General features: G+C 40.0%; 1 protein-coding gene across 11 annotated transcripts in view; it reads right to left on the reverse strand.

Moving 5' to 3' along the window:
- Nucleotides 1-25,662, reverse strand: part of LOC111145709 (mitogen-activated protein kinase associated protein 1) — a 250,961-nt gene extending 225,299 nt beyond the window's left edge. For 4 of the 11 annotated variants that reach the window (XM_022500841.1, XM_022500848.1, XM_022500847.1 and 1 more), the window contains exons 1-3: nt 25,434-25,662; nt 22,760-22,852; nt 6,070-6,134 (exon numbers count right to left, since the gene is read on the reverse strand). The gene's annotated coding sequence lies outside the window, so the exon portion shown is untranslated. Of the gene's footprint in view, nt 1-6,069; nt 6,135-7,053; nt 7,084-22,759; nt 22,853-23,767; nt 23,830-25,433 lie in introns of those variants that run through there. The other 7 variants (XM_022500849.1, XM_022500843.1, XM_022500850.1 and 4 more) reach the window with 6 other exon arrangements.
- Between the last annotated feature and the right edge of the window lie 866 nt (nt 25,663-26,528).

A 26,528-nucleotide genomic window follows, 5' to 3' on the forward strand; every position in this document is an offset into this window, starting at 1 on the left:
TGGGACTGAGTCTGCATCGGGCTCCTTGCTCAGTGGGGAGCCTGCTTCTCCCTCTGCCTGCCGCTCCCCCTGCTTGTGCTTGCTCTCTCTCTGACAAATAAGTAAATCTTTTTTTTTTAAGTTTAGAACCTAATACTGTCCTGGTGTATTTCCTAATACAATGAGATCCCTCCAAGTCTCAGAAATATTAATGTCAGCCTACCATTTTAAGCGTATTAATCAGAAAAACATTACAGAATCACAGGGGAGCATTTAAATTTCACCTGTAAAAATAAGAATTACTTATAAAACCACAAAGAGTTGTATACAATCATGGAATTACTTATAAATGAGAATATTTGTTTTGTAACAAAATCAGAACATCACAGATGGTCAAAACTGCCGACATCCTCATAGCAATCACAGTGTCTCCTCCAGGAGAGTAAGGCGCTAGTCACTAGCAAAGGACAGGTGCTTTCAATTTCATACTGAGTAACTATCCCTTGCAAAAAACAAGGGCTTGAGCGAGAGGCAACACATTTAGTGGGTGTTCTGGCACTAACAAGTCAAATGGCAAAGGGCAAAGCAACAAAAGTATACTTGAGTACCCTCAAGAGAATCAGAGAGAGAGAGAGAGAGAGAGAGAGAGAGAGAGAGTGTGTGTGTGTGTGTGTGTGTGTGTGTGTGTGTGTGTGTGTGTGTGTATTTTTTTAGGAAAATAGATCTGCTCCATCACCCCTTATGAAGAAAAGAGTTATGGGCAAATACTTCTGAAGGCACATACGAAGTCCCTAACTTTACCCCTGTGGAACAGAGGTCCCAAAATCCCCAACAGGAGCAGATATCTTCTCTATTGGTATACTGTGACTTCATACAATGAGGAATCTGTAGGATTCACTCAACAAGTATTATCCAATACCAGTTCTCATAGAGAATTCCAAGAAGTCTGCCCTGGGAAGTGTGCCTTCCACCTACCATGACATGTATTTGAAGACTTAGGCTGTAAGTTCCAAAAGGACAGGAGACACAACACCACATCCCTTCTCGCAACAAGCATCTTACCCAAGGAAAAAATTCAGTAACAGTTGCTGTCTGACTTCCAAAGACAATATAATTTTGTTGTAGAGATAAGTCATCTTTGAATATGTCATATATAGTATGATTATAAAGAAAGGATTGCTTTTCCATTAATACAGATACAAGAGACTCTCTTCAATGTGCCTTTCAAAACTGTCACCTTGGGGGACATCTGGGCGGCTCAGTTGGTTAAGTGTCTGCCTTCAGCTCAGGTCATGACCCCAGGGTACTCAGATGGAGCCTTTCTAACAAACAAATAAAATCCTTAAAAACAAAACAAAACAAAACCAGACCTGTCACGTTGGGACACCGTCAACTTACCCCAACACTACATTTCAGAACCAAAATCACTTTAAGAGCAGCGAATTATCATTTGAAGGTAGATTTGATTTCTAAGACAAAGATATTCCAAACACAGATGAAAACAAGTTATTCTCTCTAATCAGTTGTGCAAAGATCAAAGATTTTTAAAATATAACATTGGCAGGGTTCAGAGAAATGAGTCCTCCCATGCACTGTAAAAATGAATTAAAATTGAGACTTTTTAGAGGGTAATGTGGTATCATCTATCAAAGTATGAGTACCTTCTGGGCAACCCTACTTGCAGGATTTTCCCTTAGGAGATGACTACGCAAAAATATTTATCTCAGGATTATTTATTATACTGAAAGTCTGAAAGTAACCTAAACATCCATCAGTAATGAGTATGTCACAACACATGCAAGTAACAGAATACTACACAGTCATTAAAAATAGCTGGTAGAGAATGGATAAACAAAATGTGGTATATACGTACAACAGGATGTTCTTCAGCCTTAAAAAGGAAGAAAATTCTGACACATGCCACAACATGGATGAACCCTGAGGAGATTATGCTCAATGAAATAAGTCACAAAAAAGACAAAGTATATGATTCCACTTATATGAAGCACCTAGAATAGTCAGATTCATAGAGACAGAAAGCAGAATGGCAGATGCCAGGGGCTGGAGGGAGAGGTGAATGTGGAGTATTTTTAAAGCATGTTTAAATTTGGGAAGATGAAAAAGTTCTGGAGACTGATGGTGGTGATGGTTGCACTACAATGTGAATATACTTAATGTCATTGAACTATACTCTTAAAAATGGCTAAAATGGTCAATTTTGCTATATATTACAATTTTTAAAATTTTTTAAAAATGTCTAAGAAATGCCACATTAAACAAAATTAAATAAGTTTTCTTCTTGCTATTTAATTACAGACTTCCCAATGCTTTTAAATAACTAATGTATAGTGTGAATCTCTAAGAGTGAAGACATCCCAAATCCCAAATTTATCTGATCCTTAAACATTTTTTCCTACAATAACACCTATCAATGTATAAGAGATTCACAGGGGCTCAGTCAGCTAAGCGTCTGCCTTAGGATCAGGCCACGATCCCAGTGTCCTGGGATCCAGCCCTGCATCGAGCCCCTGCTGAGCAGCAAGCCTGCTTCTCCCTTTCCTTCCCGCTCCTGCTCTCTCTCATTATCTCCGTCTCTCAAATATAATAGATCTTTTAAAAAAAGAGAGAGGGAGAGAGAGAGAGATTCACAGAACATGGTTTAGAAATGCTACTTTACATTTTTAGAAATACAGTTTATTTGGGCCCTGAACATCTTCCCTGAATGTTACCAATTCTTGACTTGGAGATAACTGGTCCTTTTTATATAGCTTTAGGCTACCTAGATAAACAATTTCAGCTCCCAGGAGGTCTGTTCCCCAAGATGTCCTACTTTTCACAGATTCTCCCACTTTTTAACTACAGGTTCCTTTCAAAGCATAGACATTTGTTTTGCAAAAATGAAAGCAAAAGGGACATCCACACAGAGTTGGAGGACATGAGATATCCCAAAGTGACACAGCCATTTTAAATGTACTGGGTGGGTCTCCTTTTATACTTCATTCATTCATTCAACAAATATTTATGAAGTTCCTACTATGTGCTAAGTGTTGTTCCAGGTGCAATCTAGATGTTATTACCACTTTACGTGACCATTTGTGTGCATTAATAACCATGTAACTCGCCTGTGTTAACTTGGAACATGCCCTATACAGGGGAGTAAATTTTTAGTAGGTTTTAATGCTATCAAGTCTATACAATACAAGTATATTTTTAATAATAGCTTCATACATATACATTCTCCAAACTTTGTTTGCAAAGGGTTATAGAAAAACACAAGATACAACATAGTAAAAAAGTAGATGAGCGAAGTGGCAAAGGGTAAGGAACTCTGGACAAATGTTGTAAGATCTTGTACATTTGCCACAGGAAGACTGTAGAATCTCAGAAGCAAAAAGCAATTACAATAACTAACCTTATTTATTACAAAAGCTAGGCTTGCTCTTTCTTTTTTAGATGGATTTTCAAAATAACTCTAGGAGGTAATATTTTTATCCCCATTTTACAGAAGGAAAAACTGAAGCAAATAAAAACTTGCCCAAAGCCAGACAGTTACTAAGTCTGAGGCCTCCCCAAACAAAAAGTAACAAAGAATTATAACAGTCGTAATAAATGAGATTTTTAAAGATCCTGTTGTTGAGTTCACTGGGTTCTGGGTTCCTAGAGAAATTTCTGTAATGGGTCTTCATGGAAGACACAATACAGGAAATGTGTTACGCAGCAGACTAGACCCTTAGCCTTCCCTCGACTCATGCAACCGTGATTTGTACAACAGCAAGAAATAAGCAATGCACATAATGGTTGTCTAAAAATAAGTCACAAAATTTTACAAGAGAAACAAACTTCAGAGATCACCTACTTGTTGACCTGAAACCACAGAGGAAAGGTTTACTTTAAATTCTGAGTTGCATGTAAGCATCTTGCATTTTTTTAAAACCCCTAGAGATTTATGCAACTTCAGTTGCAAACAAAGTCCATATCTGAGATAACCCAAGCATGAGCAAATGAGCCCTCCCTATACTTCTTCACTCCCTAAGGACCTGAGATGGGTCTTAAACATGACTTAAAATGCTCACGTCCAGCCAATGATTAAAAGGAAGTTCCCCTTCCTAGATTTTCAAACACTCTATATACCTACTTCCCTCTGCCAGACAGACTTCAAGCCCCCTTACCTGCAATCTGTGAAAACTTGTCTGAATAAGCAACAGCCTGAGGCTTCTCCAAGGTCTGCAAACTCCCAATCAAAAATTACTGCTGCCCCATCAATGTGTCATATAAATGTTGGCATGTTAATTGTGTATTTATAAGATTGTTAATGGTTAGTTAATTTACCTCCCACACTATTATTGTACTTGAAATGATTTAACGTCTGCTGAGGGAGTTAACAACATGTAACAGCAGATGCGAGATTTTTTTTTTTTTTTTACCTTTACTCACTGTACCCCGACTTCATGCTATTAGCATCAACTTCAAGTCAGACCTGATTCCTACACAGGATTCCTTAAAAGTGTTACATTTGCACAACAAGGAATGACCACAACTTAGGAAAACAAAAGGCTTTTTATTATATACAAAATCTTTCATGTATGAAAACCAACAGACCCCTTTATTAAGATTTGGACATCTTTTGATCTAGTAAAGTTCAGAGTTCATACCTCCTGGAATTTGAAAATTATTGAAATTGACTAATAAAATAAAACATACTTTATTGTTTTTAAATCCTTTTCTAACTCTAATATAACTCTACATGAAATCTTCATTTATTTTTTAGACCAGCAAAAATTAAGTTTTTTGTTCCTTTCGAGAATTAAAATCTCCATGTGAATATGTCTAATTTCATTAAACAGTGAATAGTGAGACTCTATAGCTGGAGAGTTTAATTTTTCCTTTCAGAAAAGTACTTGTTAGACCCAAAACAACAGAAAAGAAATGCTTGTATCTTCTTTTAAATAATAGGGGGATTCATTCACTAAACATCATTGCAAGTAAGGCACTGGGAATCCTACAAAAAATTAGATGAACGTTGGCCTGCACCTTCCAGAGGCTTACAAACTCCAGCAGATGAGCTACACTGCATATATGTATAAACCTAACATAAGGCAATACATACTAACCATCAAATGAGACACTACGTCTGTTTTCCAAAAGACAAGTTACAGAGGCTTTAGGAAGGAAGAAGGTCCCAGGGATGACCGGGATTTCATTAGGCAGACATTCAAGAAGAATAATAGATGATGTTTACTGAACTCTTACTATCAGCTGTACGTTCATGTGACAACATATTTCGTCCTTACGACCACCTTAAGGGGTAGATATTAATATCATCTCCATTTTACAAATTTAAAAAACTAAGACTTAAAGGAACTAAGTAACTTGTCCATGATCACATGGTGGGTTTCTTTTTTCTTTTCTTTTTTTTAAGATTTTATTTATTTATTTGACAGAGTGACACACACCGAGGGAGGGAACACAAGCAGGGGGAGTGGGAGAGGGAAAAGTGGGCTTCCTACAGAGCGGGGAGCCTGATGTGGGACTTGATCCCAGGACCCTGGGATCATGACCTGAGCCGAAGGCAGATGCTTAAGGACTGAGCCACCCAGGTGCCCACATGCTGGGTTTCTTAAAGGCCAGTCTTTACAGCTCCTCCTATCAAGAAGAAGAGTCTATTTCCCTACCCCTTGAATCTGGCCTCACCCTCTGATTTACTTTGACCAACAGAATGTAATGAAAGTAACTTCTAAACCTCAGCCTTAAGAGACCTTGCAAACTTCTGCTGTCACTTTCTTTGTAACATATGAGAATCACTGAAAGAAGCTTGCAGGGGTGGGGGGGGGGGAAAGAATAAAAAAAAAAAAAAAAAGGACCTTGGGATAACTGACCTGTAGAAAGGCTCAGTTGTCCATCATTCCAGCTATCCTGCTGAGATCTCCTGATAAGTAACTGAGGCCATCTGAGACCAGCCAGACCCCTACCAACCTACCAGGAGACCAGGTTTTCCCTCCTATAATAAAATATCTCCTTTGGACAAAGGGACCCTGACCCTTGGTTTTTCTTGTACCACTAACCTCCACCTGAAATGTCTCCGAATCTTACCATCTGCCAAGATCCAGTTAAAGGGAGCCTGGTACAGTATAGTGCCTCTCTGTCCACGAACACACCTAAAGGGCAGAGGAGAGTGACCATAAATCAAGGTTTGAAAGAAGGTTGGAGGAGCCACCTAAAGTAATGCTATAAGAAATTTACTTTTACAGTTCATTCATATTTTCCATTCTATAATATACTATACCTGTATTTGTTTTAACAGGAAAAAAGTTTTACCTTTGAAAATAACACTAAAATTGATAGTCTAGGAATATGGGTCATGCTTACTTTGTGGCTTCTAGCGCTCCTTGGCATGTACTGGGATCTCATAAACCCAGTCTAAACAGCAAGGTCTAGTGGAGAAATATTGGCTTGGATATCAGAAATACTTGATTTTGTGAAGACAAAATGGCACTTTATCAATGGGCAATTCAAGATCTAAATTTTGCTCAATAGATGTTTCCCATGACTAGTATGAGGAACAACGGCAGGGACGCCTGACTGGCTCAGTCAGCAAAGCATGCGACTCTTGATCTTGGGGTTGAAGTTCGAGCCCCACACTGAGTGTAGAGATTACTTAAAAATGAAATCTTTTTTTTTTTTTTTAAAGATTTTATTTATTTATTTGACAGACAGAGATCACAAGTAGGCAGAGAGGCAGGCAGAGAGAGAGAGGGGGAAGCGGGCTCCCTGCTGAGCAGAAAGCCCAATGCAGGGTTCAAACCCAGGACCCTGAGATCATGACCCAAGCCGAAGGCAGAGGCTTAACCCACTGACCCACCCAGGTGCCCCTAAAAATGAAATCTTTAAAAAAAAAAAAAAAAACTATGACTACTAATAACACCATAAAACAATCAGTATTTTCAAAATGTTTTGAAATGTTTAATAGCTAGCAATAGATGTGAAACCTCAGACAATCTACCCACCCACCACCCTCAAAACTCCAAATATGCCAACATTTCTGGTCGTTAAAAGCAATCTGCTAGTTTGGGGTACCTGGGTGGCTCAGTCGGGTAAGCGTCTGCCTTAACTGAAGTCACGATCTTGGGGTCCTGGAATCGTGCCCTGCATCAGGCTCTGCTCAGCGGGGAGTCTGCTTCTCCCTTTCCCTCGGTGCTCTCTCTCCCTCTCTCTCAAATAAATAAGTAAAATCTTCAAAAATAAAAAAAAAAAGAAAGAAATCTGCTAGTTTGCTGCAGTGTAGCCCTAAATTATTTTTCCAGTGGGTGCTGTTTCTCTGACATAATAGATTTGATTGACGCTTGTGATAATAAACAAATAATTTGAGGTTTTACTTTAATATTTCAGGTAAAAATGTTTATCATTTTACCTAGAGTGAAGAAATGAATAATGCCAGAGAAACTAGACTGCTTCCCAACATAAAATTACCAGTATAGGAGCTGAAACCATAAACAGCACTCAACTGTCTACCAAATATTCACTGATGTCATTCATTTGACAAATATTTATAAGGCACTTACTATGTGCCAGGCGCCAGAGATACAATTCTGAGCGAGAAATGAAAAAAGACTTGGCCATTGCCTTCAAGGAGCTAAAAGTTGTATATGGCGGTCGGAATTCTAAGATGGCTCCAGAAATTGTCTCTTGATAACCATGCAATTACGTCATACCCACCCCTTTAGTGTGGATAAAACCTAGCCAACAGAGTATACAGCAAAAGTGTTGGGGGGAGGTGTAGGGAAAGTTATACCCTTGATTACTTTCTGTTATAGAAGATGCCATCCTGGGCAACCGAAAAGAGAGATTTTCCCGCTGACCTTGAAGAAGCAAACAGCCAAATTATGGAATAATATATGGCAAGAACCTGGGAATGGCCTGTAGGAGCTGAGAGTGGCTCCAGTTAACAGACAGCAAGAAAATGAGGACCTCAGTTACAGAGCCACAAGGAAATGAATTCCACCAACAACCTGAAGGAGCTTGGAAAGAGATCTTTCCCTAGTCGAACCTCCAGATGAGGCTGGAGCCAACTGACAGCTTAGTATCGTCCTGTTGAGACCCTCAGCAGAAAACCCAGATGAAGTCATGACTCCCAACCCACTAAGAGATAAGAATTCTGTAATGTCTTAAGCAAACACTAAGTTTGTAGTAATGTGTTATGTAGCAAGAGAAATGAAGATACACACTACAGGAAAACAGCCTAGACCCCTTTGCCTTCATACACATTTTCTCTCTACAACACAGTTTTACCATCTGCCCCTTCTTCCCAGCAGGCAACTCCCAGAACTCTCTGAACACAGTCCAAATGAACACATTTGGCAATGATAATCCCCTGAGATGTGCCCCTCTCCATTATAAACCTTATTCTTCGAAGTACAACTCAAGAACTGCATCCTCTGTGAACTCTTCTCCAATTTGCAGGGTCCCAGCTGCTTTAAAAGCACTCCACTTCTACCTTCAATACAGTTAGTTGTATGAATACCATGTATAAGGAACTGCCAATTTCAAACTTCTTGATCCAATTCTAGCATCAGAAATGTGGTCACTGAATTAAGACTCCCCCTCCCTGTCATCTGTAAAGTTGTTAAAGGCAGGAATGTCTAGACCCCAACAATGCAGTGATTCTAATGTGGTGGTTCTCAACTGGAAGGCAATTTTGCTTCCTGGGACATTTGGCAATGTCTGGAGATATTTCTGGCTGTCATACTGTTAGCATCTAGTGGATAAGTGCCAAAGATCTGTTAAACATCCTACAATGCAGAGAACAGCACCCATGACAAAGAACTCTACCCCCCACAGAGGTCAGTATCACTGACGCCAAGGTAGAGAAACCCAGCTGTGATGCTATGAAGCCACTAAATTTGTGGTCATTTCCAACGCCCTTGGAACAGTTTCACTGATACTGAAACTAAACTATACAATTTTGCTACTAAAATCTATGCTCAAATCTTCTCAGGTACTAAACAAGTTTCACTCCTAGTATGTTTACTGAAATTTTAATATACCCTAAGGAAAATCAAAGCCCAAACAAAGGCAAGTCTATCTCATCAAGCTGGATCTGAAGCCTATCCACCCTTCTTCATCTGGCTACCTCCTACCGATTCTTCAAAATCCAGCTCACAATGGTCAGTTCTTCCAGGAAACCCCCCTGACAAATCCCACAGACCAGGTTAGCTGCTCCCTTCTCTGCAGTCCCACTGCACTGCACTTTGTCACTACTTCCACCAAATAATTAATCTAGCACACTGTTAATAGAAGATATTATGTGTTTGTTGAATTTTTCATTGAACAAATATTGATTGAAGCCTACCATGTGCAAGGCACTATTCTAGATGCAAAGAGTGCAGCAGAAAACAAAGCAGAAAGTCCTGTTCTCGTGGAGTTCACATTCTAATGGGGAGACAGACAAAACAGAGAAGTAAATTATACAGGAGATTAGAAGTGCAATGGAAAAAGACAGCACAAGGAAGAGAGATGGGCATTCCAGGTGCTGAGCCACGGCTGCAACTGTAAATAAGGTAGTCAAGGAATGTTTTACCCAGAACCTGATGTTTGAGTTAACATCTGAAGGAGGTAAGAGAACGAGTCATGTAAGCTTCTGAAGGGAAGTGCATTGCCCAGTGAGGGTAGCATGCCTAGCGCTGTTGAAGTAGCAAGGAGCTCATCGAGGAAGCAAGTAGTAGAGGATGAGGTCTTGAAGAGTGGAACAAACATGCACAGCCTTACAAGCTATTCTAAGGACTCTTCTTTTACTCCAAGTAAAGTGGAGAACCACCAGAGGACTGTGATATGATCTAAATCACATTTAAAAAGGATCTCTCTGGCTGCTATATTAAAGTCTGAAGGAATGAATAAATGAATGAATAAACTAATCACACTGGGTTTTTTTTTAATAATTATTTATTTATATGTTGGTTTTCTTGTCTAAACGCTAAGCTCCTTAAGGACACCGTCTTATTCATCACTGTGCTGCCAGATTCTAGTAGAATGTGGCTGGCATCCAATAAGAGCTCAGCGTGGAATCAACAGATGAACAAATGGATCTTTCTTGCTCCCAAAGGGTTGTGCCATGATTTTCCAAAAAAGGACCCTTATCCATAGTGCTGGTTCAGTAGGTAAGTATCCTACTACAGCCTAAGATTTTTTTTTTATTGTCTCCTTGATGTTTGCAGTTTGCTTAAACAGAAGAATTCAAGAGAGTTATGTTTGCACTTACCTGGCTCTCAGGCTAACCACATCATCAATTAATGGAAGCAACACAGTTTACTCCAAGCACCACTCAGGAAACCTGAATTCCAATTCCCTAATTACCAGGGATCTAATTACATGGCCTTGGACAAGTCACTTCTTTAAGCCTCTTTAAACCTGTTTTACATATCAGTCCATTTCTGCATCTGTTACATGGGGAGTCTGAACTCTAAGAAGTGACTTCCAGCTGTCAAATTCTATTCCAAGCACATTCGAGAAGAAGGAGTTATGGTTGGGAGTGTACCCTAGAGTCCAACAAAAAAGTTTGTGTTTTTGCTTCAAAGGAAAAAAGAAATCTATTGCGGATTTTACTTATATCACTGTGCCATGGTTCAGACTCTAAGAATAGAAGTTCAAGGAATTCCCTTTGACAAAGATTTGAATAGTATCAACATTTTGGCAGAAACCCATTACAAAACTGAGTGGGCTGAATGGGCTTGACTGAGCTGAATGGGCATTATGACCACCTGGTTTTTTTTAATGCTATTATGTATAGAAAATGGTTTCTAGAACTGTAACAGTAAACACATCTGGAATTTCTCGTCTCTAGCTTGCCTCAGGACTAACAATGGAATGACTTCGAGTGAGTCAGGTATCCCTGACTCTTGTTTCCTCAGCAGGGAAATACCCATAATCTATGTCCTCTCTACTTCATAGGAATACTTAGAAAAAGAATATTTACAAACTCATTCAACTTCTAATGAATGAAAGACAGCAATGAGATCATCTAAACTGTCAGATAATCTCTAAACTATTTTTATGTGATTTTGAAAGGTGCTTTATACTTTCACTTGAATGGAGCTTTCATAACCTCAGTAAATGATAATTGCTATTATTGTTATTAACAAAACTACGCTAACTGCCAGCCATTTTGTTTACAACCTTCTACTCTACATTTTTTATTTTTCTTTTTAAACCATCACTACATGAATCAAAATGAGGATAAGGCAGCAGGATTGGCTTCATTCTGCCTATGATGTTCTACAGAGGAAAAATGTTTCACAAAATACAATTTAAGTAGTATAATCAATTCTCTGGATTCCAGAAGGTTGCTTATTTATTTAGCAAGCTCTCACACATCACTTCCAAAATTGTGAGGTAGATTCTATTATTATTTATGTTTTACAAATCAGTAAACTGAGGCATAGACTTACTCAAGGTCACAAAATTAGAAAAAGGTAGAGCCAGGATAAAGTATGTAACCTGACTCCAGACTTCCTGCTCCACACAATTACTATATGCTGCCTTAAATTTCCAATGTAAGTCCATTTCATGACACTCCTCTTAATCCTCTTCTCTCACTAATCTAAATATGGGTATAAGCAGACTTCCCTATTCATTCAACAAGCAGAAATACCTCCTCCATGCTGGCAGTGAGGAGTATAAAGTAATAAGTCTTATTCCCTATCCCCAGCAGGCAAGCAAGGGAGTCAAGAAGAGGAGATAAGTACATAAATGGTCACAATAAAGAGTTCACTCATAATTGGAATTTAAGAAACAAAACATGAACATAGGGGAAGGGAAGGAAAAATAAAATAAGATGAAAACAGAGAGGGAGGCAAACCATAAGAGACTTTGAACTATCAGGAACTAACTGAGAGTTGCTGGAGGGGAGGTGGGTGACAGGATGGGGGGTAACTGGGTGACGGGCATTAGGGAAGGCACATGATGTAATGACCACTGAATGTTGTAGGCAACTGATGAATCACTGAATTCTACCTCTGAAACTAACAATACAGTATATGTTAATTAAACTGAATTTAAATAAAAAATTTTTAAAAAATAAAGAGTGAGAACAATGCTAGAGGATTCTATAACAAAGTACTATGGAAACACAAAGGAAAAAATCTCTAAATAAAACTAGATATTCAGACAAGTCTTCACAGAGATGAATGACTAAGATCAGGACAATGCAAAGTGATTACTTCCAACTTAGTCTCCTTAAGAAAAATGGGGGGAGGGGGAGGGCATGAAATTAACTAATCTATAATGCTGCCTCCTTGATCAAAAATGTTAAAAATAAAATTTGCTCCAGATCTATCTACGGACTTCAGATTAACTTTGGGCCATGCACAGGTTACTACAGAAGCAGGATGAAGATAACTAACTTTTGAGGTGGGGGAAGCACAGAGAATCAGGTACGTTGACAAAGGGTATGTAGGAGAGATAAAGAGCAAGCAATCAAGCATCAGACTGCTTGGGTTCAAATCTGAACTTCGCTAATCACTCACTGTGGGACCTAGGCAAAGTAACAATTTCAGTGCCTCTGTTTGCCCATCTGTAAACAGGAATAATTCTGGTGTCTATCTCAAAAGATTGTTGGGAGGATTTAATGAATTCTCATGTTATGTGCATATAACAGTGTCTGGCCCATGAGGAACCATATACAAACGTCTATAATCACTATTGCAATTACTCCTTGCTCTAAGATGAATCTTCAAAGATGAGAAGCTGGATGGCTGGAAGAAGAGTCAAAGAGACAAACATCTCTTGCAAGTAGAAGAGACAACATGAGATAAGGCATTAAAACAAGAAACAGCAGAATGTGTATTGAGTAGCTAAGACTACACAGAGTTCTTCAGAGATGAGCACTTCAGAGAGACTGTTCTGGCAGGTGCACAGATCAATCTGATGGACAAGACATAAGATTAGTTATGAAGCTGTGACTATAGCTCAGGGAAAGATGATGAAATCTGAAGTAAGGAAGTGAAAGGTCAAAAATTTTAGGAAATAGGTAAGAAATATGAAGAAAATAAAACTGCTAGAACTGGGTGACTGGATGTGGACAGCGAAGGAGAAGAGCAGACTCTATGGCCTGCATGAGAGCCAACAAATGAAACTGTAAACTCAAAAATAGGAGCAGCTTAATAGGTAGAGGGAAAATGAGGAATTATTCAGATGCAGTGAACCTGAGGTATCTATGGAGTACCCAAACAGATTCATCATGATGTAAACCTGACAGCCCAGGAATGAGGTCTGAGTGAGTTTGAGAGACTACAACATATAAGTGATACACAAAGGATATGCAAATCTGAAGCCTAGGAGAAAGATCTGAGCAAATTTGGAAGATATCAACATATGTATGACAGATGAAGCTATAGATGTGAATGAACTTATCCAGGGAAAACATGTAAGGAAAGAAGAGCAGTAACTTAGAAACAAAATCCAAGGAATAGCAAGAGTCAAAGGAGGGGGCAAGAAAAAGAAATCCTAGAAGCTGTGAAAACCAAGATAATCTTTCCCTAGATTCTAAAGTTAGGATCCATGCTGTGGAAATTCACAAATTCCTAGGCAGTTACTTTCTTCACTGGCGTTTCCCTCTCCCCACCATTATCTAATAAGAAGTTCCAAACACTGAATTGGGAAGTCCTTGAGAGGAAAAGACTAAAAGCCTTATTTGGTTTCCTGTCACTAATGTCTAATATAAGGCCTGGTACATATATGCTTGGAGAATAAACCTGGTGGAAAAAGGAAAATGGAATATTACCCATTTATCAAGACAAAGGGCTCATGAAACTCCTAGAGCCTAAGGGAGCTTCCACCCCAAACCAGAGCAACAGAGCCTGAAGAGAGCAGAAGCAAAAAGGGGACAGGTCTTATACACTGCTGGTGAGAATGCAAAATTGTGCAGCCACTTTTGAAAATGGTTGGAAGTTCTTTATAAAATGTTAAGCAGAGTTACCACATGACCCAGCAATCCATTCCAAAAGAGCAGAAAACACAGGCTCACACAAAAACTTGCACAGGAATGTTCACAGCAGTATTATTCACAATGGCCAAAGAGTGGGAAAAAAACATATTTCCATCACCTCGTGAATGGATAAGCAAAATGTGGTATCTCCACACAATGGAATATTATTCAGCCATAAAAAGGAATGAAGTACTGATACATGTTACAACATATTTGAACACTGAAAATATTATGCTAAGTAAAAGAAGCCAAACACAAAAGGCCACATAATGTATGACTCCATTCATATGAAAGGTTCAGTAGATTAATGGTTGCCAGGGGCTGTGGGAGGGAGGAATGAGGAGCGACTACTTGTGGGTATGGGTCTTCCTTTTGGGTGATAAAAATGTTCTCGAATTATATAGTGATGACGGTTATACAACCTTGTGAATATAAAATTGTACACTTTAAAGGGGGAAATTTTACAGCATTAAGACTTATATCCTAATTTTAAAAAGGGGGGTGGTGTAGAAACACAGGAAGGCTAGAATCCACGCTGCATCCCCGATTTCTTCTCCTTCAGAAGATTCTAACATAATTATGCCGACAAATCACTTAACTGAACAGTGGAGGAAGCTGCAACCATGACATTTTTTAAACACTTCGCAATATAGGTTGATTATACCAAAGACAGATGAAATTCCTCATGCAAAAATGGGAGCTTCCAAGTCTTTTCCAAAAGAAAAGGAGAACTTTCATATATGTTAGTGAACTTGTATGGAGGTAACTAATCTACATTTCTATTTAGGAAGATTAAATCCTAGTGCCAGAAATCCCAGCAGAATCTTGGGACTTTGCTGAAACATTCAGGTGCAGTCATAGCTTCTCCTACCAAAGCACCAGGCACTTTAACCCACACTAGAGCTGGGCAGGAGAAGCCACAGAGTTAACAACACAATGCCTCTGTTGGCAACTGGTCCTTGGGAACTACTTCTCTTCTTTGGAATAAACAAACAGAAGGGGATAAAACCAGAAAAGCAATATGGCCCGGTAGAAAACACAAGGCTCCGGAGAGCTACCGCATGCTCCCAATTTCACCACCCAGTAACCCAGCAACAGAAAACTGGGAAAATCGCAGTTTCTCTGGACCTCAGTAAGATATTATCGCATACCCCACAAAGCTGCGGTCACAATGCAGGAACCAAAAGCGAGACTCAAATATGAGTATTCTTCCCAATTCACCTCAAAGAAAACTAGTCAGTAGTACTGTACGTGTTTTGGTCATACTGAAAAAGAAGTCTCATGACCTCTTCTCTCTGATGTACTAAAGTACATTTAAGTGTGAGAATGTCATACCGAAAATTGTAAAACAATTACAATGTCCAAATTAGAATCCTTGACTCCTTTCTTTCTGTGAAACCTACAGCCATGTAATTAATCCTATGCACCCTCTTCTTGCTTTCGATTTCATTCCCTTTTCTTTATCTCCAGAACCTACCCAAGCCACCATCTCTCACCTAACTTGTTTCCTAACTTGTCTTTAAAATCCTTCGGTTACTTCCCAAACTGTAATAAAACTGAACCTTGCCTACATCTGCAGCTCCACCTTCTACTTACCCCTCTACTTCTTTTGACTCCAGCCAAACTCACGTTTCAGTTTTTTTCAAGCTTTTGAATAGCTCTGCCCAGAGCAGTTTTCTCCATCCTTCTACTGGCTCAGTTTGCTCCCTCCCCCTTCAGATCCCAACTCAACTTCACTTGCCCCAGGAAGGTCTGACCTTATCAAGGTCAGAGTAGATACTCCTCCATACTCGCCTCCACTCCCATTACTAAATACTTCTCGAACTAGTCTGTACTAGACGGCAGGTCGCATGAGAGCAGAGTCAGTGTCTGGGGTTTTCATTGCTCAATACCCAGACATATGCCTAGTGCCTCGCGGATACTCAGCATACACTGACCAATACGTGAATGATTACAATTAAGCAAAATCTTCACTTGCTAAAAGATTTCACATGATATTTTCTTCATATACAAATATTTTAAAATATTTCTTCATTGTAAAGAACATTATCAACAAATGCAATTCTTCCTAACAATTGCACAGAAAAGGGACTTAAGTACACTTGCACTTTCCACAACAACGGCTCTCATTGTGATTATATCAAAAGGAGCTAAAACTACTACCACAGTGGGAATGGAGCTCCTAACACGCACTCCTAAAACTCTGAATCTCCTTAATTGGAAAGATCAGAAAAGCTACATGAAACGCAAATTATAAGCATTCCAGTCAAAGCATGTACACTGGAGTGGAAATACACGAAAATCATCATGTTGCTGGCCCCATTCCCTGCTCCCACAAAAAAAGTTTGGACACACTTGATAGAAATGCCCCTTACTCCACACAGTTCACCAAGTGAAGGTTACTGTGAAATACTTCAAATTCCAGAAGCACTCAGGACTGCAAAGGCCGTGAGAAGAGAATGTTCCAAGCACAGACTAACGGACAGAAGAAACAAATGAGATAAACCTTGCATGATGGCTATCTAAGAAAGTCTAAATACAAGACTGAATACGTTTGTTCCAAAGTCATTAACCAAGCTTCAGTTTTGAAACATGTTCAAAATACTTAACATATTTTATAAGTCTCCAGTGTAAGTGACAGACGTTTATTATTCAAGAGAACTAAATAATTGCCTTCGTCCAGTTTAGGATTAATAAATCTCTATCGCATTTCAGACTTAGGTTTTGTATTTGGATTTTTTTTGTGTAACAACAATTGTCTTATTATGTATTTGTTGCCTATGCAAACAAGCATACAGATTCTACCAACTCAAGAATTTTTATTATCGTTTTGGGGATGGGACCACACTTTTAATTCTGTTCACATTTTAACTCAGCAACTTTAATCCAGTGATCAAAGCTTCATTAGCTTACAAACAAACTGTTTCTCAGGTAAACTGAATTGCCCCACATCAGGAACTTAAGCAAATAAATAAGTACAAAAAAGGCAGAGATTATAAATTAGGGCAGACAAATCTGTATCTAGCCCCACGCTGGTAAAGAGCATTCTATCAATATAGTGAAATGCTAATCTCCTAATTAACAACCTAATTAGGTAATTATAGCTTTGCAGAGGGATGCCGAAATGAAATATGACAACATGGTCACCTCTTTATATGGCACCTGTGGGCCTTTTCAGCTGTCACTGCATAGAGTGCAATATCAATTTGAACAGATGACAAAGTGCTGTCATTTTTCATTCTGATAATATACAGAATGCTTTGGACAGAAGCAGTTTACGAAAAGAAACATCTTGCCTGGTATTTTCCTAATTTAAATATGCTCAAATACATCGTTAAAATTTCTGCATGTTTTTTATATCGTATATAGGAGAATAACCATTTACGACAACAACCACAACAACAACAACCCTAACTGGCCATCTTGCTGATATGTACATGCGGAAACTACTGCAATTTCAATTATGAAACACATGACAATGAGAAAAGCACCAATTCATCATGACAGTCTAATATTCATACTTCTTAAAATACTGTTAGCATAAAAATTAAAACCTAAATTTTGACTTTTTTTCTCAGAAAAACAGACAGAAAATCACACTTATAATTTCCCATACCAAAAGAGCACTTTCCAATATATAAGCATTCAAGTCACATAAAAGCTCCATATACCAATGTCCAACCTCACAGAGACAGGAGTGTACTCTGAAAGACAGCTGTCACAAGGCTACCACTCTCCCACTGGCCACTAAAGAGGACACTGGTACCACCAACACAAATACAACTCTTCTTCCATGATACTGTTTTTTCTTTTTTTTGTTGTTTTTAAGATTTTATTTATTTATTTGACAGAGAGAAACACAGCGAGAGAGGGAACACAAGCAGGGGGAGTGGGAGAGGAAGAAGCAGCCTTCACACTAAGCAGGAAGCAGGATATGGAGCTTAATTCCAGGACCCCAAGATCATGACCTGAGCCCAAGGCAGAGGCTTAACCAACTGAGCCACCCAGGCGCCCCTCCATGATATTGTCTTAAAGAGAATTTTGGGGGAGGAGAGAAAGGCTAGCCTGGGTACCTCAACATCATTTATGTCAACATACATGAAACCATATTCTATTTTTTTTTAAAGATTTTATTTATTCACGTGAGAGAGAGAGAGAGAAAGAGAGCGTGCACGGGTGCATAAGCAGGGGAGCGGGGCAGAGGGTTGCTGGGAGGGAGGTGGGCAGGGGGAAGGGTTAAATGGTTAAATGGGTGATGGGGATTAAGGAAGGCACTTTTTGGTGAGCCCCAGATTTCAAATGTAAGTGATGAATCACAAATTCACCTGAAACTAACCTTACACTCTATGTTAACTGAATTTAAATAAAAACTTGAAAACATTTTCAAGTTTTTATTTAAAATTTAAAATTTAAAATTTAAATGGAATCACAAGCTCAAAAGACTTGCATGACTTATTTTTTAAGGCTTGGATAAGTACTGTGAAGGTGCTCTCCAGAAAATTTTTACCAATTCTATTCCCATTAGCAATATATTTGTAACCAATCACCACCAATCTCTGCTAGCAATACTATTATGATTAGAGTTTTATTAAATCTTTAAAATTTTGTATTATAAGGGGCACCTGGGTGGCTCAGTGGGTTAAAGCCTCTGCCTTTGCCTCAGGTCATGATCCCAGGGTCCTGGGATCGAGCCCCATATCGGGCTCTCTGCTCGGTGGGGAGACTGCTTCCCTTCCTCTCTCTCTGCCTGCCGCTCTGCCTACCTGTGATCTCTGTCAAATAAATAAATAAAATCTTAAAAAAAAAAAACAAAGAAAAACTTTGTATTATAAGATTATACCTGTAACCAAACACTTACACAATATAATCAGTAACAACTTTCTGCAGGCATTAAGTTTAAAGGAGTAAGAAGAGCCAGAGTTGACGACCGTCCTAAAACAAGGGCCAGCAACCAAATCTAAAACAGCATGAAATAGTGACAAAACTACTGCGTTCACAGTAAAACGAAACAAAACACTTCCAAAGGTTTGAATTCAAGCTTTGTCATTATCAGCTCTCCGTCTTCAATCACTTTACTTCAAGCTGCTCTCCGTCTTCAATCACTTTACTTCAAGCTTCCATTTCAGCATTTGTTAAGATGGAGACAAGGAGAGTACCATAGCCCTTGTTTTTACAACTTCAAAGGGCAGTCATGGCACACCAAAAAAAAGGTAATATAAGCAATTGGAAGTCCTTATTGTTATTACCAGATCAATTCATTTAACCTAAACAGATGACTTCATTCAACCCTCCCTATACCAAAAAGAAGCATACGTGGAAACGCCTCAACAGTGCACTCTTGGTAGGCACACTAATTCACAGAGCACAACTAGAAATTAACAAGACTCATCCCATCATCCAGACATGAAAATGAGTCTCACTTCTTCACGACACTCCACAGAGTCATTTCTCATCACATTATACTGTCTCTAAATGCGTTATGTCCCTGCACACTGGTACCTGCACCTCTCCAGAAGCATCATTAGTACCAGGTACTCACATAAGTGGTTTCATTTAATCCTCCTGAGCCCCAGATGAGACTGGCAGTGCTGGCCTCAGTTTGCAGACTATCCAGCTCACACAGTTAATAACAGAGCCAGCATTCCAATCCAGGTGTCTGGGACTCTAAAGTCCCACCTCACATGGCTTCAAGATTCAACCTCAGGTCTTCTTCGTCCTTTACATCAGCAACTATGGAAGCTCAGATTAAAAATACACTGCTTTTTTTTTTTTTTTTTTTAAAGATTTATTTATTTATTTGACAGACAGAGATCACAAGTAGGCAGAGAGGCAGGCAGTGCGGGGGGAGAAGCAGGCTCCCTGCTAAGCAGAGAGCCCAATGTGGGACTTGATCCCAGGACTCTGGGATCATGACCTGAGCCGGAGGCAGTGGCTTAACCCACTGAGCCACCCAGGTGCCCCCAAAATACACTGTTTTTTTAAAAAATTGCTTTAGAAAGAAAATTAGTCCTTCCAATAATTTTCTACCATTTTCTCTACTAAAGAGTACTTAGTTATAATATAGTACCTTAAGATAAATCCACAGGGAGCTAAAAATGTTATTTTTTTTTAAGTTTTACATATTCAGTCCATTTTATCTGCATCAATAAAAGCATAAAATAAAAATATACCCAAACTTATAAAAATATACTCAAGTATAGGATATGAAAATCTAACAATGCATATATTTAGGAGTAAATGTGACATGATACTCTATTTCACAAGTGATTACTATAATCTAATTCCAATAGTTATTTTAGTACCTTCTTGCTGTTCCCAGATTTTAAGTTTTGTCGTTTAAGTGGTTTCTCCCATTTTTCTCACTTTCAATTACTTAAAACTGTTTTCTTCTTTGGGTTCAAATTTTGTTTCCTCTATTAAATCTATTTCCTCTGTATACCTAGATTGCTGCCAACCAGAGATAATAAATTTTGAGTGGTTGGTCAGGATTTATTTTCTTCATTTTATATTCTATGCTATTTCCTTATACGATAGAGTATGAATGAAAACCAGTACGTAGAAGAACAATCTTTCTTCAATTCTCACCTTGTGGAGGCTGGGTATTAAAATAAAAATAAACCCTTGGGCTGGGAACTCCCTGGCCATATTTCTCTCACTATGCTAGGTGTCTCTATGCCCCCTTTCAATCTTGTATATATAAAGTCAACAAACCACTGTATGCATTTGGGAAGCACCTGGCCTATGAAGGTCCTTTCCCAGAATTAGTGATGAACACAGACCAGAGGGAAGAGCTGAGGAGTAGCTCCCTACCTGCCATCATGAGAGAAAGAGCAGCATTTTAGATCTCCATTCTCCACTGGGGTCTGCCGATAATCACTTGTGTGACTTTAAAAGTGTCATTTAGAACCAGGAAGCGTGGCATCCTGGAAAGACCTTAGCAGGACTTGAGTTGAGCTCCTCATTATTATCCAGATGGGAAAAAGATTCAAGGATTTGTAAATGACCAAAATCAAAAGGCTGTTAGTGGCATACTGAATTCAGAATTCGAGTCCCTCTCAATCTGGTGCACTTTCTACTAAACTGTCATTCACTAGGCACCAGTTTCTTCATCTCAAGAATTTATAATTACTCTCCTTGTTCATTCACTTCATGTACTACAAAGAGGACCAAAAGACAAGAATCTGGTAGCATTTAAAGTGCTAAGAACAGGGGCGCCTGTGTGGCTCAGTGAGTTAAAACCTCTGCCTTTGGCTCAGGTCATGATCTCAGGGTCCTGCGAGCCCCACATCGGGTTCTCTGCTCAGTGGCGAGCCTGCTTCCCCCTCTCTCTCTGCCTGCTTATGATCTCTGTCAAATAAATAAGTAAAATCTTAAAAAAAAAAAAAAAAGGTGCTAAGAACACAAAACAAAAGTATTACAAGGTCATCTCCTCATCTAAATCCTATCCCTCCTGAAAATTAGCCTGATGATATAACAAAAGTATTCACTCCGTCACTTCCCCAAACACAATCAGTATGTTAATTACAATATACCCTACTCTGGCAATTTACCAGTAGACTTCTGATCAATAATCATTACATGTGTTGTACCTCCTGTTCTGAACAGTGGGTACCAAAATTTCAGTCATCAGGTAGATGAGAGTTCATAATCAGGCAGCCTGGACTGTACATAGCCTGCAGACGTGCTTTGGTCTATACAGCAGTTTTTTAAATGGCAAATTTTTAAAATTAAATTCATTAAAATCCAGATTTTAAGCATCTCTTGAATGCCCCCTCAAGAATATTATCCTCTCCCAGCCAAAAAAAAGAATATTATCCCTCATTGGGATTAAAATTAAAATTTTTTTAAATAAAATACAAATAAAAAACCAAAAGAATATCATCCCTCAGAAGATCCAGGGACACCAGACCCCTTCCTCAGACAGCAATAAGCAACTGGAGCTGAGCAGCAACTGCGACCTTCAGACTGGTCATATGCCAGCCAGTTCACCGAGGTCTGTCCTACTCTTTTATCATGGGCACTTGAGCTGGAAGACCCTGAGGTACATGCTCAAAAGAGAACTAATAAATACTTGTTTACTCTTCTTTGGCCTATTTTTTTCTGGTGTTATCACTCACTAGCTATGTGAGTTGGGTAATATATTTAACCACTAAGTCTCAGGTTGCTCATGTGTTCCGTGGGAGTAACACCACCTATCTCACAGAACCACAAAGACTGACGGAAGTAAGATGCACAAAAACATTTAACGATGACTAAATATATACGTGCTCGATTGTTTTAAATTTAGCACAAGCTGAAATGTGCTAACTGTGGAGTCAAAACTTCTCTAAAACCTCAAACTCACAGAAAACCCAAGGTCAGGGCACCTCCCCTGGGGAAAAAAAACGCAATGTGACAGAATTCTTAGTCATATAATTTGGCATCTATTGCTGTGTCCTTAACAATAAGGCCTATATATCAGAATAAGAGACTTCCAGCAAATTCTCTTCCCCTGAAATACATACAAATCCACTGAACTGCAGATTTCTAAAGTCTTCAATTATGAGTCAACAAATAAAACAACTCCTCCACTGCACCAAAAACTATATATGTATTTACCATGATAAATAAGGCCACGAGCTTAGCAGCGGCCGCATTCCCTCCTCATTATCCCTGCGGTCTAGCATAGTGAAGCTCACCCAAGCTACTCCGACGCTGTGGCTCAAGGGCTAGCTCTCTCAAGTCTATTCAGAGGGTCCCCATCCACCCATGCACACCACAGTGAGTACAAACACCAAAGTCTAGCAGATAATCCCTTCTACTCACAGCTCCAACCGCTGCATACACTCAGGGAACTTCTTTAACTTCTCTGCGTTCTAGTTTCCTCGTCTGTAGAAACAGGATGCTAACAACACCTTTCTGTATGGAAATGAGACAACGCATTTAACACAATGCTAGCAGACAGTAAGTGCTCATTAGCTACCATTAGCAGTGTTCCCTCCTGTGTGCTCTACAGTACCCTGTGGAGACGGCTGGCATGGTACTTTCCTACGGTTTACCTGCGCATACTTACATCTCCCCCACTGGAATGTCAACCACCTCAGGGTGGGCGCTGCTTTTATGCCTTTTTGCATCTCCAGGGTCTAACACTTTCCCTGGCACTGCTGAATGAATCAGAGATCATCAGAGCATTTATTAACTGGAAAAATTATGAGCAGAAACTGGACTTTACCTCTCTTGACTGACGCTAAAGCCCTCACTGACTCTGACCCCTATAGACCCTCCAATTTACCTCCCAGTATCCCCACTATAAGCAGCAACGGCTTGCTTTATTCAGTCTGGTCTACTTGCCGCTCTAAAACCATCATAGACATTGCATCTTTGCATCTTACAACTATCCTTTCAGGGGACCTTAACCATGTATCAAGCCCTTTATCCACATAAGCTCATTAAATACTCACTACATTCCATGAGATCAATATTTTCCCTCTAACCCTACCCACACTTGAGGAAAATAATGACCGGAATTAAGAAACGTCCCAAAAGTCAAGAAGTAAGAGGAGGGACAAGGAACTGAATCCAGAGTCCATGTTACTCTCTATAGGTCTTCCATGCTCCTATTCAAAGTTGAACTGACCCACCTACCACCTTCTGACCTTGGAAGATCATAGTCTTTTCTACATTTAAAGGGCTATCTGTACCACTGATTTTGACACTCATAGTTTTTCTCATTTATAGTTTCTTCAATATGTAGTTTTATATAATGTTATAGTGTGTGAGAAAGAAGGCAAAGCATATAACGAAAAAAAGCACAGATGCAGGCATCAGACAGACCTGGGTTTGAATCCTGCCTCTGTCTCATACCAGATGTAAAATTTATCCTGACTCTTCCTAATCTGTAAATTGAGGTTAAAATGACTAAATAAGAGAAAACTATATGTAGTTTCAGCACATAGTAAATAACTTAGTTAACCCCATGTTATGAAGCATTACCTGACCATAACACACCCCTCAAAACTTACTGACCCACCCCTCCTGTGCTGTTGCTGTATCACAGAAAGAACCTTCACACAGTGTAGTTATCACTCTGTCTTGGAATTATTTCCTTATCTCTTTCACTAAATAGAGCACCCTGCAGGCAAAGACTGAATCTTATTTACCCATACATTCTCAGTAAATATTTGCTAAGTGAGATTATTAGAATGAGTATTTCTAGGATCCCAGAAAAGAAATCATTTCCAACTGGGGTTGTATCGAACTGATTGAGGGAAACCAATTTCTTCTGGGCCCCAGGTAACATCTCAGTAAGTGGAAACAGAAAAGGAGAGGCCTAGGCAGGGATACTGTCCTACCAAAAAACAATGGACAAAAAGAAAACAAAGGAGATTTGAGGTCCTACTTACCTAGAGTAAAGAATCGGGTAGGGAATTAAGGAAGGGGACTTTTTCAAGCATAGCTGGAGCTAGATCAAGAGGTATATAATGTGAGTACTGTCTGGCATCACAGTCATTAAAAGTAGATATGACCACAACGCTAAATGACAAAGTGGCCACTAGCATGCCTTACAAGCTCCGGCAAACTTGGAAGTGTGTAAACTGAAAAAGATGAACACAATAATCAACACTTCATCAAGAACTCTTTCACCATTTACTAAGCACCTTGTGTGGGGCCACAAAATGAGGAATAAAAAAACGGTGCTAACGTTTCCTCTTGTACTAGGCTTTTAAATTAACAATCCTCCCCTTTTACTTGTGAAAAATACAATGAGAATGCTGACTTTGTTTTAACTGATGTGTGTTAAGATCTGTCTCCATCTGTTTAACCTGGGGAAGTTTTTAACTTTGCTGGTTTTGGTTTATAATGTGATGCTTTGCGCAGTGCCATGTACCCTAACGGGCTTCAAGAATTACTTGCATGCATTCCAAATAAAATTTTAACCAATTTGTGAGTCAACTTTTGGGTCTTCAGTTAAAGTAATAATCTTGTTTAAACTACTTTTTTTTTTTTTTTTAGCCTTCACCAGATTTAGAAGACTCCTTGCCATTCTCATAAAAAGCTGAATCCAAGTTCCAGCAGCACTCCAGCTAGAAAAAAGTTTTGCGAGGCTGCTTACTCCTTCGGGACAACTGGGGAGAAGGAGAGCTAAGGAAACAGGGACCACAAAGACAATGCTTTAAAAACAATTTGCATGTTATGAAGATTAGGACACCTACATGTTGCCGAGTGGTAGGGTCAGAAACTGCCCGCGGAGCCAACCCTTCCCCCACCCAGCACGACCCAGTCCACTGCCTTCTCCTCCCCCAATCACACACCCAGCTGTCAGGCTCACAGCACCCTCCAGTTCTGGAAAGGACGAAGAAACGGATGCTCAATGGAGACAAGGGCCAGGGAGGCTACCCCCCGGGGCAGCGCCCAGAGCGGAGGAGTGAGGAGGGTTGGGCTCCTCGGGTGGGCTGGCGGGAGGGTGTGCGAGGGAGCTAGCGGCTGGGGCAACCTTTACCTGAAGCTGCTGCCACACTACGGGCCGGGTCGGCTCCGGGACACGCTCCTGAGGGAAGGGCCCGGCTTCCCCGCGCCTCCCGGCCCCTGACCCGAGCTCCGCACTCTCGGAATCCTCCGGAACTGGCGCTCCTCCCCGCCGGCTCAACTGCCTTTTTCCCGGCTCGCCCTCATGCCCCCACTGGTCGCCGCCGCCGGCCGGCCAAGCAGCAGCCTTGTTACCCCGAGCCGCGCCACGACCCGGAACCGCACCTCGCGCACCGGAAGTCCCCGACCGGGAAGAAGCCGCTGGCTGGGGACGTAGTGCGCAAGCCCCAGAGCAGAGAGCAAGGAGCGAAGCTCTCCCAGGGGGCGGGGCCGAACGGGAGGCCGTACGCATGCGCTGCACTTCTGCGGTCCGGTTAAGGCCTGAGTCACAGATTGTTAGCTGGGAATCTGGCGGACGTGTCAACCCGTGTATTTGCGTCGCATAGAAATCAACATTAGGGTTCTCCTTCAAATCTCCATCTCCTTTCCCTATGGAAGAAAGTTCTCAATTCATCCAGAAATGGGTGACGAGACAGCTTTACGTCTGGGTCGCAAAAACTTGGGTTCTAATGCCAAACATAACTGGTTGTGTAGCTTCGGAAATGACCCTTCTCCTCTCTTGACTCGGTTTTCTCATCCATATAGTAGTTCCAGTTCTAGAGTATTCCTGTGAAAATGGAATGGGATGATGCTTGTAAAGCACTTCGCACTGTGCCTGACGCATAAATGCCCAGTAAATATTAGTTATTACCCTTGTTACCTTAAAATGGAAATAACTGTCTTCCTCAAGAACTGCAGAGAATTGTGTGTCAACTATACTTCAAAAAATAAGTGAAAAAAAAAATTTTTTTTAAAGAACTGAAGGGAGGTTTCCGTGAGATAAGAGGACTTGCACAGAAAAGGAGCTCACTGTTGGCCGTCTCTCTCCTGACAGAACCAGGGGAAGACACCGTGAAAGGGAAAGGACGACTCAAGTAGTGCAGTGATAGGATCTCTCTTCTGAGAGATAGCCCAGAAAACTTCTTAAAAATGCACCTTAGCAAAAGGAAAACAAACAAACAAACAAACA

The sequence above is a fragment of the Enhydra lutris genome, unplaced genomic scaffold (assembly GCF_002288905.1).
Source record: "Enhydra lutris kenyoni isolate GAN:26980312 unplaced genomic scaffold, ASM228890v2 scaffoldscaffold13, whole genome shotgun sequence".
NCBI lineage: Eukaryota > Metazoa > Chordata > Mammalia > Carnivora > Mustelidae > Enhydra > Enhydra lutris.